This window comes from Pocillopora damicornis, chromosome 4 (genome assembly GCF_964200805.1).
Source record: "Pocillopora damicornis chromosome 4, jaPocDami1.2, whole genome shotgun sequence".
NCBI lineage: Eukaryota > Metazoa > Cnidaria > Anthozoa > Scleractinia > Pocilloporidae > Pocillopora > Pocillopora damicornis.
Genome location: NC_142673.1, coordinates 6,256,143 through 6,275,932, shown reverse-complemented (window position 1 = coordinate 6,275,932; position 19,790 = coordinate 6,256,143). Strand labels below are relative to the sequence as shown.

The window sequence follows — 19,790 nt, the reverse complement described above, 5'->3', positions numbered from 1 at the left end:
TGCGCTTCTTTTCTTTGCGGTTTTACTGACTCTTTTAGCATAGATAACGTCTGCTTTCTCCACTGAACAACACAGTAGATTGTGAAAGACCACAAAAATTTATTTCGATGCCTGGTGCTATTCTTATCCTCAGTAAACGTTTTTGTTCTTAAAAAACACAATCAATTGACCTTACTTAGAGGAATTCACTAAACCATAAACTGACGTTAGAACATGACCATAGCTTAAAATATATTAAAGTTCACACGGCAACCAGGTGGACAATCAGATATAGTTTGATGCTACTCTGGTTTGCAGATTTAATGAATGTAACCGAAGAAGTTACAATTCATAGACCCAACGTTTCGACACTCATGTCTAGTGCCTTCATCAGGGGTGATCTAAACGCTGCAACAAGAGGTCTTTTTATATGATCACTAATTAGCGCCCCTTTTTTTCTGACAAGGTGTAAATAAGCGTCAGGAAGCAAACCGCCATCGTCACGATTTAAAGGAGCGTGGGCAGAGTTAATATGCCAAGCCTCCAAACAAAGGCCCTGGTGGTAATGCCGATTAGTGGTGATAATTTTAGAATTATCCCACCCAATTGTATGGTTAGTTAGGCATGTATGCTCCGATAAGGCTGAATTTTCCTTTTTGCAAAGAAAAACCGCTTTTTGGTGCTCTTTTAACCGTATACCAAACTGACGTTTGGTCTGTCCGATGTATTCGTTTTCCGATGTATTCAGACCAAACGTTAGTTTGGTACACGGTTAAAAGAGCACCAAAAAGCGGTTTTCCTTTGCAAAAAGGAAAATTCAGCCTTATCGGAGCATACATGCCTAACTAACCATACAATTGGGTGGGATAATTCTAAAATTATCACCACTTATCGGCGTTACCACCAGCGCCTTTGTTTGGAGGCTTGGCATATTAACTCCGCCCACGCTCCTTTAAATCGTGACGATGGCGGTTTGCTTCCTAACGCCTATTTACACCTCGTCAGAAAATAGGCCGCCAATCAGTGATCAAATAAAAGGAACTCTTGTTGCAGCGTTTAGATTACCCCTGATGAAGGCACTAGACAGGAGTGTCAAAACGTTGGGTCTATGAATTGTAACTTCTTCGGTTACATTCATTAGATCTGCAAACCAGAGTAGCATCAAACTTTGTCTGATGACCATAGCTTATTATTCTTGAGAGTCATCACATTGATAAAGATCGAGGTTGATGATAAGGAGACTAATTACTGCAATTTCCATAATTAAAAGCAAGTTGATTGAAAAGCATCGATGTAGATTCGACTCAATCTCGTCCACCGCCACCTCCCATGACCTACATTTGGCCAATTATTAAGAAGAGCTTTTAAAACATTGACATTGGAAATGAGTTTACCATCTCTTTGGATGAAGCAATTTGAATTGAACAACCTCCTTCGAACAAGGAATTATCGTTACTTGGATATCTAAGTAGAATGCTTATATAGCCAGTGAACTGACCCTACGTAACTGAAAGTGCAAAAACTAAAATGTTCACCATAATTACAGGCTCAAAGGAGACTGATTTTGGCTGGTTTCGAGCCATTGATACAAATTAGAATAATTTAGAGTTGTGGATTGCAAAAGCAGTTATTTCAAGTGAAATACAAGCTCAAACCCTCCGCTCACTGTCAAGTTTTCTTTCATACGCTGGCATTTTAATCTCAAGCAAGTAATTGGAGAAAAGTGGACTCCGGTTCATCTCGGTGCGAGAAGTTATTACGACTTGTCTCCTTTTATTTTACGGAATTCTACGAACGCAAAACTTTTCATGTGAAATAGTTTCTCCTAAAATCTAAACAACAACAGATGGAAATGAACTTTACAATCTCTTTGATTTTAACTTGATCGTAAAAAATGAAACAGTTATGGGTCGTATTGGCCGAAATCGTGGGCGTGTCTGTGCAATGACTTTTTAGTAGGTCGACAGTCTCTACATATAATGCAATTTTCAAAGAATTAAAAGTTTAGAGTCCTCAGAACAAGAATCCACCACCACGATGAAGGTATTGTGACTATCATCCAAGCTCTGGCTTGACGTTGCTTTGACCCTCGATGGACATTGGTTAACATGAACATCAAACCACGATTAGCCGTGTAGAGCCTCAACATCTTCTGAAACAAGAAGAACAAATTGACAGAAGAAGGTTTTGTTGACAACAAAGACAACCACGTGTAATACTGACTAACAAACCTGAAGCTCTTAGTTTAAAACCGTCTTATTAACTGAGCATGGATAGCAGTACTACATAGACGCAAAACCATCACAAGGTAAATGCATTTACACAGGCTTGTGTCATTTAATAACATTACTAATTTAAACAAAGGAACGCTTGACACCATTGCGTCAGGGGGTAATTAAGAGTATTTGCAGTTATTCTCCATACGTTACCCAAGTTATAGACGTCTAACAGCTTGACAATGTACTTACCTTTACTTTTGCAGATAAAATTAGATGGTTGGAAAAACAAAACCAGTAAGAATCCCACCAGAGTTAATACTCCAGGCGCCATTAGAAACACATGCCGCACGTAGTTGCTAACCGCCTCATTTGAGCTGGTTCTAAATTGAATAAAGAAAGTAAGGAGTATACTAAATCGTGCATATCAATCACAGCGACCATGATTGTTCTTTGTTTCTCCCGTCCAAGCTTCAGTGGAGTGTTTGAAAAGGATTACGAGGAGTTTTGAAATTATTTTCCTTTTATTTTATAACTTAACAAGGTTCTTTACTGTCTTCTTACATTTGAATATTTAATTTCAACTCTTCAAAATTGGTTCAATTTACATATATCGCACGAAACAGTTTTTAGCTGATCCTGTCACAGGATAAATTTACGATCTCTTCTATAATGAAGACTTTGGCTACTTGTTTTTTCTGGTCGAGCCTTTTGATTATATTTTTTTAAGTAATTTCTGCTGCAACATCTAAAAATAGTCGCGTGGTTATGGAAAAAAAAATAGCAAAGTGGCTTTCAAATTAATTCATAAGAATGTATAGAACTGAATCCTATCCTAGCCCTCGCAATATTTTACTATAACTCAAACGAATCAAGCTCGAAATGCATTGAGCTAATCTTTTACGTCGTTTGAAGGCCTGGATACTGCTGCCGTGCGCTTCTTTTCTTTGCGGTTTTACTGACTCTTTTAGCATAGATAATGTCTGCTTTCTCCAGTGAACAGCACAGTAGATTGTGAAAGACCACAAAAATTTATTTCTATGCCTGGTGCTATTCTTATCCTCAGTAAAAGTTTTTGTTCTTAAAAAACACAATCGATTGACCTTTCTTAGAGGAGTTCACTAAACCATAAACTGACGTTAGTACATGACCATGGCTTATTATTCTTGAGAATCATCAAATTGATAAAGATCGAGGTTGATGATAAGGAGACTAATTACTGCAATTTCCATAATTAAAAGCAAGTTGATTGAAAAGCATTGATATAGATTCGACTCAATCTCGTCCACCGCCACCTCACATGACCTACATTTGGCCGATTATTAAGAAGAGCTTTTAAAACATCGATATTGGAAATGAGTTTACCATCTCTTTCAACATCTTCTCAAACTAGAAGAACAAATTGACAGAAGAAGGTTTCGTTAACAACAAAGACAACCACGTGTAATACTGACTGACCAACCTGAAACTCTAAGTTTAAAACCGTCTTATTAATTATAACTGAGCATGGATAGCAGCACTACATAGACAAAAAAACCATCACGAGGTAAATGCATTTACAAAGGCTTCTGTTATTTGGTAAGATTACTAGTTTAAACGAAGGAACGGCTTGACACCATTGAGTCAGGGGGTAATTCAGAGTATTTGCAGTTATTCTCCTTACGTTACCCAAGTTATAGACGTCTAACAGCTTGACAATACCTTTACTTTTGCAGATTTGTCAACGATGGCCTGGTCAAGCTGGTAAAGACCTGTTGAATATACTTTTCGAGTTTTAACAAACCGGCTGGTCATCTAAACGTTTTAAATACCATGTTTCTTGTTCCTTCTAGGGTAAATTACAATAAAGATTTGATAGACCAACCTTTCTTCTGGATAAAATTCCTGTATACCAATGATAAGTACACCGCTTAAGATTCTGGCGAGTACAATGATAATGGAAAACACTGGTCCACTGGTTTCCTGACAGGAAATCACCGTATTAAATCATTGATCTCAGATGGGAAACCAACATTAGTACTATTATTAACGTAATTTTTAACTCCTTACCCCTAAGACGAACAGGTCTAATTTCTCCTCACACTGTCACTACTGAATTAAACATGTACGTCAAGAGAGAAAAAGGCAAATGATGGCCAATCAAAATAAAAGTCTTGATTGTCAGAAAAGTTTTCCTTATTAGTATCATGGTAAATTTATAGAGAGCACTATGAAAAATATGCACACTGATCATGGTGTTAATCAAGTTTCGGAACTAGTCCGCGAATGAAACGGTTCTTTTTCATTATCCTTATGATTGGCCTTGAAAACTCGCAACAATCTCTCAACCGATCAGATGTAACTCGAAATTTCCCAAACTTCAGGCGATCTAACTGTATTTACTTTATATTCTTAGTAGCTGCTTGTGAGATTTTATTTCGTTCTGACAAAGAGTTGTGATTAGTTTGGATTTTGTTTTGCGACATTCAAAAAAACTTTCATGTCATTTCAGTTTCAAAAATGGCTGGTTGGAAATGCACTCTAATGAAATGATCAGAGTTTGCGACTTAGTCTCTCCTCGAAACCATTTAAACTTGTTTCGGAAGACTAACCCTATTTTCCCCGATCAGCTCGGTGATGAAGACCAGTGCAATAATGGACAGACCACTTCCTATCATACCCACTGGTGCATAAGTTGATTGTCTGGTGGAGAAGGTTTGAAAATAGCTCCAAACAGCGCCACCCGTCACAAATAAACTTGCTAGAAGGTAGCTCCACTAGATTTGGATATCAAGGAAAGTATGAAAGTTTATAAGACTAATTTAACAAATAAAGTTTTTCTTGGTTCTGTAACAAGCAAGACACAAAAAAAAAGAGATCTGAGAATCCTTTGAGGAATCGAACTCCTGACTATCGTAACTTGAGGGAAAGATGGTTCATGTGTCGAGTTAAGTTTATTAAAGCCATTAAGATGATCGTTGATTTATTGCCCCTCCCAGCCAATCATCATCAACAAGGAGATAAACTGACGTTTGGCGCAATCAATGCATTTCTACCATCATAAACGTGGAATGACCAGCTAGAAGAAGGTCATTCTAGGTCTTACCTTACTTCCAATTTTCCTTTTCGGTTCGTTACACGTTGAACTCGCTAAAGAGCCACTGGTTAGGAGGACGAGTGGAAAATAAGCGGTAGCTGCCTGATCCAGGACAAAAATACGATGAGATTATTATAGTTATCAAAGAGGTGAAAACAACTGAGCAAATCAGATTGAAATATACCTTGGGGAATGATAATCCCTCTGTGAGGAATAGCGGTAAATAGCCGTGTACAGAGTCCTGCACAAGGCGTGTACATGTAAAGATAATGGCTACCTGAGAATTAAAACACGAGAAAAACGTCACAGAGAGTCAACTAAATCAACAAACAAAGATAGTTGGAGTAGTGAGGGTTTACCATGTACACGTTTGGATATTTTAGCCAGTATTTGATTCCTTTTGGACGTCTTCTCTCAGATGTAGAACTTGTCGATTAAACAGGGAGACCAACAAGATCAGGGTTATCCCCTGAAGTTAACGAATTATCTGTGTCTATTCTTTCGATTTTTCTGCCGTGTTGTTTTGGTATACTTTCATCCAAACTCGTTTTGTTGTCAGGCGTATGATCGGGATTTATTCCCTGTCGTTCTGTTCCGTTCATTGACAACATTTTAAGAAGTTCAGAAGGATCGAAAGTCACAGACTTTTTTTGCTTCCTAACTGTTGTACTGCAAAGGCTTTCCTTCTTATCATCATGACCTCCATCATCTTCAAATCTTGGTCTTTTTCCACAAATCTTCTTCAATAGTGTATTTGATTTTTTCTTGCCTAGCGTTCCACAACTCTTCATCAGTGGTATGATCGTCGGCTTTACCGCCCGTTGTAACTTGGTTTTTCATGGCACCAAAACATGTTGGTTGTTTGTGCTCTTCGTGTTGTAATATCAACAGGATGCCGTCAAAATCAAGCATTAGTAGACTCTTCTTGCGTTCACGATCAAGATGCTGTACTTCTAGAACAACTCGTATTTTTGTATCCTCACTTTCTGGATTCTTATGATTTTGATCAATGTTATCTATTTTCCCATCGGCAAACATGGCAACAGCAAACTTCTGCGGAAGACTTCGTTTTCTGATGCGCAGTTCATGGCTTTTGGTTTCTCCACATCCGTTCTTCTCACTTTGTTGTTCTTCATATTCAGTCGAAGCCATAACCATGTCAATAAACTTAAAAGCAAGAATCTTGAGCAAAAATACAAAACAAGCAATTAAAAAACGTCTGGTTTTTCTGTGTCATGGTTCAACGGTGGAACTAAATCGTGTCAGCTTCAGGAACATTTCTCAACTCTTTGTCGGATCAACTATTAAAACTTATTCCCTCAAAATGATCTAAAATAAGATTTTTCTAATACGGGATATCTGGACTTCTGCTCGTTTAATTGCACTGAAAAAAAGAGTTACAGTAAAGTTGTCTAAAGAGACGATCCTTAGAAGGCGGGGTTGACAGATAAAATTCTTTGCCTCATCCTAGCCATCTACTTGGCTACTGACGTAGTCGATATTTAGCCTCTTGGCGGAATGCAGTCTAAAAATAACTGAAGAGAGTTTGAGGGTTGGATATCCTGTGACCACTAATCTTAATCTCTAGTTGACATGCACTTCTGAACTAGATAATTTGCATTAAAGAGGACGTTGTCTAAACATTTCAAGCAAAATTGGTGCTGTCTCCAGATAGGACCACCTGTATCAAACTTGTGGCATGCCTGCACACAGTCATGGTTAATAGGTTCTCAAAAATACCGAAGCAACAATACACTAGATATTAAGAAGCTCCATGCAAAAATAAGACCTATCCCCCTTGAGATGAAGACGAGTAGCGTTTTTCATTTTTGTTGTTCAGTTTTATGTTGGAAAGGACTTTAGATATGCAATTTTTAGCACAAAAAACGACGGTTTTTTTTAACAATACACCAAAGTACATATCCATAGACTTACTGGCATCTTCGGCTCCAAACTCTTCAATGACTATTCCAGGAGCTTTCTGCAAAATAACGGGAAAGTGACCAGAGTGAATAAAAGGTTGCTTTAGATAATGTGTGGACCATACCTCTATCCCTCTAGTCACGCAATGAAACTTCAAGACCCGTTCAGATTAATAGACATCTTGTAGATAAATCAAATGAAGAACGAAGAAACAATCGCACAAGCGCGCCGCTTTTAGCTCCACAGTGTTGTCTGCTTTCCGAACGCAAAAATAAGTTTTTGTATGACCATTATTTGAAAAGGAAATATCCTTTTTGTTTCCTGTCTTACCGTAAGATTCATTGTGGTGGTTTCTTGACTCTGACATTTTTGAGGTTCCTTTGTACCAATGTGGAAGATGACTGCAAAGAAGAGTCCTGTTCCAGTAGCAATCCACGAAAGGTACTGTTCAGAAAAGAATTAATCAACCTTTTAACTCCCAGAAATGACTAACTTGTAACCTCTTCCTGTAGTAAACATACAGTAAACAGCTGATGAGAATACTCATACTTACCAGATAGAAGTTGTTATCTTGATCTAGCATTAAATTCTCAAGAATTAATTTACAAGGAAATGTAAAGGTCCCAGAGTATCGCTATTGTCTTGTGCGAAAAGGCCCCAGGCGATCACCTATATGTAAATACCACTAAGGAAGCTGAACATTGTCCTTTTGAACAAGGAAAAGAGAAGAATAAGAAAAATTGTTCTTAGATGTCGCGTTTATCATTCCTACAGGATAAGTTAGGAAAAAACGGCCTCAGAATGTCCGTGCTTGAGTTGAGTTATATAAAAGTCATACAAGTGATTTATACAAGTATATTAAAACAAATACACATACAATGCTCAAACAAATGTTGTACACCGAGATCAAGAATACAATTGAAAGCCATTCACCATGATTTCAAGAAAACAGCGGTTAAAGAAAAAAGGAATGATAATGCTCATTAAAACTGTTATCAAAAGGTGCCAAGGAAAAGAGAAGAATAAGAAAAATTGTTCTTAGATGTCACGTTTATTATTCCTACAAGATAAGTTATGAAAAAACGGCCTCAGAATGTCCGTACTTGAGTTGAGTTATATAAAAGTCATACAAGTGATTTATGACGACGTAAACTACGCGTCTGTCCTCCAGTAGATCTTTGGTAAGAGCCCAACAAAATGGGTGAACAGTTAAGTTTAATTTAATATAATACTTTTAAAAATAGCAAAACTGATGGCGCTTAAATCTGTTAGTTCTTCAACCGACACAGCTGAAGTTGTGATGAAAGCCAGGTGATTTATCTCCATCACGCTGAAACACATATTATACAGTGAGTACAAGAAACCGTAATAGACGGTGGGAAGCCAAGTTTGATGACTTCCACTACAGAGAATGCAACAGTTGCCCCAGAGAGGAACTACGACGCCCATAAAAACCGTCGCCATGAGATGCCAAGATTTTCGTATTCCAATTTTCTGTGAAAGAACAGGTACTTTAACCATATCGCCGAGGTAACCAGAGATTACTGAGGTGAACGCGTTGACAATTTGTCCAATGAGTATTATAAGTCCAGTGTCCGCAGCTGAAAGTTCGACTACCTCCATCAAAATTAGGAGACGAAATGAAAACATGCACTTGCAGAGTTCATTGAATATACTTCCTGCTGCACACAGGAACCTTTCTCTTGTATGCATTGTAAAAAACAAGTCTGCTCCGGGTCTCCTCTTCACTTTCTAATAGACCTTTTTACAGTTCCCAGTGCCATATTGGAAATGCAACCGCGCACACGTGAGAACGAGGCTGGGGTTGACTCGTGTTAAATCTCTGTGAGTGCACCTGGTGATTCATACTTAAGCAGTAACATTGTTAAATTTTATAGGAAAATGGATGGTCCTAGCCGAAATCTCGATAAAGCTAATTTTTCTCCCAAAAGGAAAGGAGAGTAGTGAGCCGCTTTTGGTTGTTCAAATACATTTTATGGCCCCAATGGCTTGCCTACGAGCTTTCACTTCTTCAAGTTTATGCACGGAGGCATGTATTTTTGCTAAGTATTCATCGTTCTATACTTATCTTATTCTCTGTGAATTATGGATGAGGGTGACTATTGTTGCAAAATTAGTACAAATTTTCAATTAGGTACCTGAATTGTTTTAAGTTCGATAGAGTTTTTTTGCATTGCCGCGGCAGTAAGTCAATAAGTTCAGTACTGCTCACCTGTTTACTACATGGCTTGCCAAAAACACTCCTAGCAGAGAAACTCTTGGAAAATAATTTCTTTTGCTTCAGAGTTTTCACTTATTATGGCAGACCCAGAAAACTGACACAGATTTGGTAGCAATTGTGACAAAAGCAGTTTTCAGTAGTTGTTGTTTTTGTTTTTCATGATAGCATAGTGATCCACTATGGATGCCAAATGGAACTCTCAAAAAATATTTTGTGTGCTTTATGTATCAATCAATTTGATGCTTCAAGTTGGAAAAAAGAAAAAGTGAGTTTCACCAACTAAAAGAGTTCTCAACACGAAGATGAACTGACACTAAATTTTATTATTCGCAAAATTGTCCTTATAATAAGAAGTTTGATAGAAGTCTCGCAAAAAATAATTTCTCATACAATTCGATGGTCTGAAAGATTCTCTTTCAAACAAATCTTATGGTAACTGTAACAGTATAAAATAAATATCTTGACTTGGATATATTTCTCAATCTTTTAAGTATCTCAAAATTATACTATCATAGCATTGGTTAACACAATGCAATAAGAACTAGTATAGCAAACCTTTTTGTCAGAAGGCCTCTAAGTGCTAAGAATGGGAATATCAATTCACTGAATGCTTATCTCTGACAGAAACTTAAATGTGTGTGAAGGACTAGCATTGCTGAGATCAGTAGCTGAGAGGAAGCATTTCTGCTCTCTTCCTTTAACCCTTAAATACCCAAGATCTGATTGTTAATTCTCCCTTCTAGTTGCTACACATTTACTTGTAAAAAAGTCATGAGAATTTGATATAAGATCAAGATAACTTCTGCCTGATAAGTTTCAGTATTTTCGTTATCTGTTTGCTGGATAGTGTTTAGATATTATAGGGAGAAGTTACATGAATCAGTCACTTTTGGGAGTTTTTAAATTGTCTAATATTTTGATCTGATTCTTTCAATGCTGTCTTGCGACCTAATAAATGACCATGAGTCACGAACTCAAATGGTTTTCAATGTATCACGAGCATAAGTTGTCCTGGGCCAGATGGGTTTCAAAATATTATGGCATCTGTTAGTTACAGTTTACCCATTCTACCCCTCGCATTCTACCCCTCCCTACTCAGTGAAAGTCAAGATTAATTTCTATGAAGCTCAGAAACTTACGTGGAAAGAAATAAAACATTTGTATGGTCTAATAAAAATAATAACCTTAAATAACATTTCCGAACTTCTAAAAATGCAACTTGAGTCGAGAAGCCGAAATATTCACACTTAGGGGACCCGTAGCGGGTTCATTTCAACACATGTTGTGACTAGGAGGAAAAACAACAGAGGCAGTCATATTGATATGCCACGTATTTGCGTTCGTCTTCAGTTGGTATAAAGTAATCATTGCTCTATCATTGTGCTTTTCCTCGGGAGCTCTTCAACATACAGTCCACACATCAATCACAGCGGCCAAGATTGTTCTTTGTTTCTCCCGTCCAAGCTTCAGCGGATTGTTTGAAAAAGGATTCCAAGGAGTTTTGTAATTATTTTCCCTTTATTTTATAACTTAACAAGGTTCTTTACTGGCCTCTTACATTTGAATGTTTAATTTCAAAATTGGTTCAATTTATATACATCACACGAAACAGTTTTTGGCTGATCCTGTCACATGATAAATTTACGATCTCTTCTTTTCTTATTGAGGACTTTGGTTAATTGTTTTTTCTGGCCGAGCCTTTTGATTGAATTTTTTTTAAACTAATTACTGCCGCAACATCTAAAAATAGTCGCGTGGCTATGGAAAAAAATAGCAAAGTGGCTATGAAATTAATTCATAAGAATGTACAGAACTGAATCCTACCCTAGCCCTCACAATATTTTACTCTGACTAAAACGAATCAAGCTCGAAATGCATTGAGCTAATCTTTTGCGTCGTTTGAAGGCCTAGATACTACTGCCGTGCGCTTCTTTTCTTTGCGGTTTTACTGACCCTTTTAGCATAGATAATGTCTGCTGAAAAACACTGTAGATTGTGGAAGACCACAAAAATTTAGTTCGATGCCTGGTGCTATTCTTATCCTCTGTAAACGTTTTTGTTCTTATAAAACACACAATAAATTGACCTTGCTTACACGAATTCGCTAAACCATAAACTGACGTTAGAACATGATCATAACTTCTTATTCTTGAGAGTCATCAAATTGATAAAGATCGAGGTTGATGATAAGGAGACTAATTACTGCAATTTCCATAATTAAAAGCAAGTTGATTGAAAAGCATTGATGTAGATTCGACTCAATCTCGTCCACCGCCACCTCCCATGACCTACATTTGGCCGATTATCAAGATGATCATTCATCTCTTTGGATGAAGAAATTTGAATTGAATAACCTCCTTCGAAAAAGAAATTATCGTCACTTAGATATCCAAGTAGAGTGTTTTTATAGCCAGTGAACTGACCCTACGTAACTGAAAGAGCAAAAAACTAAAATGTTCACCATAATTACAGGCTCAAACGCGACTTATTTTGGCTGGTTTCGAGCCATTGATACAAATGATAATAATTTAGAGTTGTGGATTGCAAAGGCAATTGCTTGAAGTGAAATGCAACTTCAAACCCTCTGCTCACTGTCAATTTTCTTTCATATGCTGGCATTTTAATCTCAAGCAAGTAATTGCACTATTGTTAGACAAGGTAGTTCTGTTCGGGCAACCATTATCCGAGGTCTCCGTCAGTAAAGATACTGCCGTCTCAGAACTAAAACATCCCGTAACCATTAACGTAACTCTACCATAACCTTGTGTATGGTCTGTGCAACAAAACCCACGCATATTATATTTCTGAAAAGAAATTATAGTTTTGTTTCCTCAGAAAAATAATGAACCGACGCGCTGTAAGAGTTTCGATTTGCATCTAACCACTCCTTTGGCGTTTCTTTGTTTCGGAGAGAAGCTGAGGAAGTGGAACATCAACCGATAATTGATCTGCTTGAGCCTCGACATCCTGTGTGTCTACAAAGGAGAAATGGCACACGTAAAGGTTATTAAAGCAGAGGAATTAGAACAAAAAGCAGGGAAAGTCTGCTTGGATATATGGTATCTTGTGTAAAAGAATAAATTTTTATGACCATTGGCTTGGAGTCTGTGTATGTACAATCATTCTGTGTGATTATCAGTATGTTACAAAGCCATGTGAATTTAGATGTAAATCAATGCTGTTACCTTTCATTTCAAAAAACCTTTTGACGGTTGGAGACGCAAAACCAGTAGGAATACCACCAAACAGAAGACTTCAGACGCCATTGCTAACACATTTTGCAAGTAGTTGCCAACAGCCTCGTTTGAGCTAATTTGAATCGAGCGTAGGAAATTGGGTAAATCAGAATATAGTAGATTTAAAAAAGTTCAAAGCAGTAGAAAAAAATTGTAAAGGTGAACTCGAGCCAAAAGGGAACTTTTCTGTGCAAAGTGAACACGAAATTTAATTCATATTTCGAGTCCTCATAAATTCAATAAATTTGCATTGCAGCCATCAATTTTCAATTTGAGTAATGGCCAAACTAAAAGAGACTCCTGCCGGGCGGTCGTTACATAACTACACCAATATTAGAAATTTACAGAGTGCTGTTCTATTATGGAAGAAAAAGAAAGGTTTTGGGAAATTTCGATTGATTGTTTTGTTTATTTTGCATCAGCTAGGAAATGGATGCGATTTAGAGAAAAAAAAAATGGTGCGATTCGTAACCCCAATCAGATGGCAGGAATCACCAAGGATTTTCAAAGTGAATGTAATATGCGTATTTTTTCTGCATACTCTGTCCGCTGATTCACAATATTTAACCCTTGGAATACGGTTGGAGGTGTTTAAGCCAGATCTCTCTGGAAATCTCTTTAGAAAAACGAGCGCTATGCGAACTGACCGTAAAAATTAAAGCTCTGTTGGAAAGTCTCTTTTCAGTGGCCTGCACTCGAAAAATTGCTAAGGCAAGACATCTTTCCAAGCTATCTATGCGATGGAACAGTGTTGTAACAGATAAGAAATATCGGAAAGTATGTGTTTGTTTTCAGTAATTGAGCTGTAAGTTTACTGTAAGTTTTGGCAGATTTTCTTTCCTTGGGTCACGTCTCCTGTGTGTAAACACATTCATGAACATATTCAGTCTGACAGGTCTACTCAATCAAGTAGAGTAGGCTTGAGGGACTAGGCAACTAGTCAATTAGGCTCTCTGAGACCTAGTCAGGTCTGGTGAATTGCAATAACAGACACTCCTTGGATCATAACTAGCAAGGTCAACAAGTTACAGTTACAACTTTTATCCTTATGGAAAAAAAAGTAAAAAAATAATAATAATCTCAACAAGATACATGGGCGACTTCTGCTATTCTTACGTCTTGGGAGTAAATGGCAAGACCATATCAATAGCCTTTCGGATGATTTAACATTCGTGAAAAAAATGTTTGACATACACGTTGTTAAAAATTTCCACGCGGGCTTTGAATCCGTTTGTTTTATTATTACTCAAAGCTTTGCAAAAAATATTTTATTAGTCTGCTTCCTAAAAATCTCAATAACAAGACATAATCAATGCAAGTTTGAGCCTTTTGAAGCTGCTAACCATCATATCCAGAGCATGGCATTAACTTTATATAAGGTAACTTTGTTTCAAACCTTGCTCAGCAAATGTTAGTAATTCAACGTTTAACATGTAGAAAAACAAGTAGAAAAGAAAAAGCAATTAGGCTTGACTCAAAAATGAACGATCATGAAACGTTTCCTAAACTTTGCAAACTATAATTAAATTTGAGCACCCTAGTTATTGTATATAACAAGTCGAGAGAGAGTAAGGGGCAGAAAGTGATTAGAGAATGTAAATAGGTTTCGCTCCAGTACCAATGCACTTTCCGTCGAGATTTTTGTTCTAAGGAATGTTTAAAGCTTTTCCTTGAAAGAACAGCATGTCTTTAAGACGTTTGCGAATTCACTATCAGACGCTCTGAGAAAACAGTACGAAGTAGATGTTATGAAATTTTCCTGCGCAGCCAGCGGTCGGCAAAATTCCTTTAAAACATATACAAGGGTATGATTTCCTTTTACAACATTCTTTGACATCTTTTTGTGAAGCACAGCAGGTTATTGTGCAATATATCGATCCCTTGATCTTCCTCGCCACAAACGTTACACAGAGTATTTTAAAAATACCCTCCAAAGTGAATTTTTGTGCTTATGTCTCCTTGATATATCGAGATAAGGGAATAAATATATGTGGAGTTTATATGAAATAATTCATATTTGTACTGCGGTTGTAGATGAAAGTGGAAATGTGATCATCGCAGTAAATTTTCCGATTTAAGCAATTGGAAAGAAGAAGCCTGAAAAAAATCAGGGCTTCAACGGGATTCGAACCCGTGACCTCCGCGATACCGGTGCGATGCTCTACCAACTGAGCTATGAAGCCACACATTGGGAGCGAGGTCAATTTATTGAGTTCATATCTTCCCGTGCAGTGAAATGATGTGGAGTTTATATGAAATAATTCATATTTGTACTGCGGTTGTAGATGAAAGTGGAAATGTGATCATCGCAGTAAATTTTCCGATTTAAGCAATTGGAAAGAAGAAGCCTGAAAAAAAATCAGGGCTTCAACGGGATTCGAACCCGTGACCTCCGCGATACCGGTGCGATGCTCTACCAACTGAGCTATGAAGCCACACATTGGGAGCGAGGTCAATTTATTGAGTTCATATCTTCCCGTGCAGTGAAATGATGTGGAGTTTATATGAAATAATTCATATTTGTACTGCGGTTGTAGATGAAAGTGGAAATGTGATCATCGCAGTAAATTTTCCAATTTAAGCAATTGGAAAGAAGAAGCCTGAAAAAAATCAGGGCTGCAACGGGATTCGAACCCGTGACCTCCGCGATACCGGTGCGATGCTCTACCAACTGAGCTATGAAGCCACACATTGGGAGCAAGGTCAATTTATTGAGTTCATATCTTCCCGTGCAGTGAAATGATGTGGAGTTTATATGAAATAATTCATATTTGTACTGCGGTTGTAGATGAAAGTGGAAATGTGATCATCGCAGTAAATTTTCCAATTTAAGCAATTGGAAAGAAGAAGCCTGAAAAAAAAAAAAAATCAGGGCTTCAACGGGATTCGAACCCGTGACCTCCGCGATACCGGTGCGATGCTCTACCAACTGAGCTATGAAGCCACACATTGGGAGCGAGGTCAATTTATTGAGTTCATATCTTCCCGTGCAGTGAAATGATGTGGAGTTTTACTGCGATGATCACATTTCCACTTTCATCTACAACCGCAGTACAAATATGAATTATTTCATATAAACTCCACATATATTTATTCCCTTATCTCGATATATCAAGGAGACATAAACACAAAAATTTACGAACCCGTGACCTCCGCGATACCGGTGCGATGCTCTACCAACTGAGCTATGAAGCCACACATTGGGAGCGAGTAAATTTTTGTGTTTATGTCTCCTTGATATATCGAGATAAGGGAATAAACATATGTGGAGTTTATATGAAATAATTCATATTTGTACTGCGGTTGTAGATGAAAGTGGAAATGTGATCATCGCAGTAAAACTCCACATCATTTCACTGCACGGGAAGATATGAACTCAATAAATTGACCTCGCTCCCAATGTGTGGCTTCATAGCTCAGTTGGTAGAGCATCGCACCGGTATCGCGGAGGTCACGGGTTCGAATCCCGTTGAAGCCCTGATTTTTTTCAGGCTTCTTCTTTCCAATTGCTTAAATTGGAAAATTTACTGCGATGATCACATTTCCACTTTCGGAATAAATATAGTAATTGTAACGAGCATTAATTCATAGAATCAATGTGGATATGGATTACTGTTTTGTTCTCCAGATTACGTGGCTACTTTTTCTGACAGTGAAAGACAATGCTTTCAAAGAATGAAGAATATTAAAAACTCTGTTGCAACTGTTGCACCAACTCAATCATGACAATTCTCAAACAGTTCAGAGTGTTTTTGCTCTTAGAACATAAATGTACGGTAGCGATGGGGTCATTGTGATGAGCCTGTGCGAACTGACGGCTGATTTTGCTTCGATCTTCAGTTGAATTGAATAAATTGTTAATTATCAATGATTGTCGGTCAGTTCTTTGTGATTGCCCGTTAAAAAATAGTTTTGCACGGTCAGGTCCAATGAACCCTCGAAAAATATATATGATAATGATAATTATGATAAAAATATCACTTATAAAAAAAACCAACCAAACAATTGACTTACGCCGGAAAGTAAACCTCGTTTAAAAAAAACGTTTAATCTTAATTTGCTGGCTGGAAATGACGCTGATATGAAGAATTCTATCATCTGGTTGATACGGTGGTTGATATTGAAGAAATGTAAAATGGTTTCCGTGTTTACATAGCCTGATGTAAACACGCGGGAGGTTGGGAGAACACGCGGAGTGGTTTCCAGCTTATCGAGATCAGGCTATGTAAACACGGAAACCATTTTACATTTCTTTTATAAAACAACTAATGAAAGAGGAACGAAAACCGTGTTTACATACGCTCATGTAAAATGGTTTTATGGCCAATCAGAGCGCGCGTACTATTTGAATTATTTTATAATTTATTTTTCAAATAGAGTTATCAGCACCTGAAAATCACGAAGAAATAACTTAGCTTTGTATACGGGATGGATGGGGAGGGACTAACCTAGGTAACCAATAACCAAGAGTACTTCTGAGTACCCTGCTCGGAAGCTTTTTAAAATACAGAAATTTCATTCCTTGAAACAGTATATGGAATAGCTATTTGGTGAAAAACTTGAGTCTATGGCGGAACCAGCCACTGTTATCGTTGAGTAACCTTCTAATACTGAGTGTCAATTCTGCTGTACCATACCCTTACAACTAAAACTGTTTATAAATACCGTTATTCTAAAAAAATATTTGGTAAGATACCAATGGCTCTTTGATGAACCTTCGAAGCTTGAAATAATCTCCTTTTTAGCTGAGAACAATAATTATTTTAAAACGTTATGAATTACTGAAATCTACAATATTCTATTATTCTGAAAAAAACCTCAGATTGATCTTTTTAAATTCTAAAATCGCTCTGATTAAATCAAAGTTCTTATCCAGAAGATAAAACCAGAAAAATCGGAGGTTTCTGCTAAAATTTATACAATAGACCTACAGCATCTTATTATTCCAAAAGTGTTAGTGTTTTAATCTACAAAACTTGATGAGTAAGCCAATCAAATGCTGCATGCTGACGAGTGTTTATCACGAATATTTGTCGTGATCCCCAGGTCATTAGTTTCTGTTATCTTCAATCCTCTGATTTCATTTTTGGAGCAGTCAATGAGCAAAACAAACCCGGAATGCCTTCTGGCATTTTTTCATTTATTTTAGGCTACAAAGTAAACTAACAAAGTATCTTGTTTATAATTCACTCGGATTTCTTCATTACAGCAGAAATGTTAACGAGGTATGAAATAATGATTTATATATCTACGTGTAAAATGCTAAATTCTGTCTTTGATGATGTTCCTAATGTCGTGGCTCTTTTGGCTGATTTTTAATTACTCTTTAAACCAAAGGTACTACGTTTTTCAGCATATCGGTGTTCATATTAGATCTAGATGACCAAACCTTTAAGAAATCAGACTCGCTTACTGATGATAACTATAACTCTTAAATTAGCACGTTCTCTTATTGAAAACTTAATAAATTTTCTTTCTTCTCACTTCTGAGAACTTATCTGACTAACACTAATTATTCATGTCGTTTGTCAGTTTCGGGTTTTGCCTCAATATTAGAGGCATCGTTTTCATAGTCTTTATTCAGGTAAACGTAAGGTGTGTCCTGCGTCATCATGTCGTCCATTCTTGTTATCAGCTGTTCAAATGATGGTCTCTCCTCGGGTTCTGCCTTCCAACAGTCTTACGTCAACTCGAATCAGGTAAGATTAAAAAATACGCAATCTTTTTATGTACATTTTTGCCATAGCGAAATTATCTGTAACAAAATGACTTGATACCTGTTTTTTTTTTACCGTTATCTTTGTCATAATAAGTATTGAATAGGTATTCAACATTGGTAAAGTCAATAAAAATAAATAACTTTTCTAACAAATTAAAAATATCGATCGACCTTAATAGAATAAGCATAGCATTCTACTCTTCCAATTTTGTATTGAGTGGCCTAACCTTTCCTGTGATTACTATACGAGACTAAAGACAACATGATTCACCGAGGTACAAAGAAGTGTAGAACTTTCTATGAAATTACCGTTTCCTCAAGTGTACTTTTTTCTCTGCAGAGGCGGAGTTCCGTTTTGCTTCTTGTTCCTAACATCTGTTTAAAAATTACATTCATAATTACCAACTGGTAGAAAACACTATTAATTCAAAGAAGAGCTGATTCCTCTTTCAGAGCCCCAAAGCTAATTTGTCCAGAACAAACTTTGAGGAGAAAAACTTTCCACTTTCATGATGTTTTCTTAATTGATTTGGGAAACATATCAGTTAGGTTTTGTTTCATCTCGATATCCATGGTGATTTTCTGTAGAAAAACAAGATCAGAGAGAGAAAACTATGCCCCGCTCGCCACACAAATGCGTTTCGGCTTGATAACATTTTCCCCCGTTTTTGAACAGAATCCGTTTTCACACGTCGTGTTTTTAAATCTTTGTTTGCTCTCCATTCACTGATTTTCTGAAACCCTGACAGAAGACACTACCAATTTTTTTTTAGGCGTTGTATTTAGAATAGGGGATAAGCATTTCCCTTCGGCTTCTACACACTCACCGTTATCTTTAGATGACTATCAAAGTTAAAACGCCTTTTACCATCTTGATCGTATGTAATAGGCAATCCTATATAAGGGAAATTGTAGTAACTTAGCTCTTTAACTCCCAAGATCTCATTAGTAATTCTCCTCACGGTCTGTCATATAAATCGTGTGATGTTAGTTCAGAGCATTTGGTATTGGATAAACTAATAATCAACTAATTGATATGTTATCTTTGTTCTCATCGCTTATTGTGCTTGATATTGTTTTGATATTGTAAAGAGAAATGCTGTCTTGGTCACACATGGGAGTTGAAGGGTTAACTACACGAGTAGACAATAGTTATACTGAATGTCCAATATTTAGCAGTAATATATAATGAGCTGCTCAAACTGAGCCTACTGCATTGCGCGCACGTGTTATGATCTATTAATGAGCTTTAAATCAAGTTGATTTACAAATGATGCTTTTTATAAAAATTGAGCTAAGTACCTTTTAGCGGACAGCCAATATACTCTTAGATCATCTAGAATCGAAACTTCATCCTGTTTCCATGGCGAAACAGACTTTCACCAACTTTTTCTACATA

At 37.0% G+C, this 19,790-nt stretch overlaps 1 pseudogene; it reads right to left on the bottom strand.

The window, feature by feature from the left end:
- Nucleotides 1-2,105: 2,105 nt before the first annotated feature.
- Nucleotides 2,106-8,907, bottom strand: LOC149046604 (uncharacterized; annotated as a pseudogene).
- Between the last annotated feature and the right edge of the window lie 10,883 nt (nucleotides 8,908-19,790).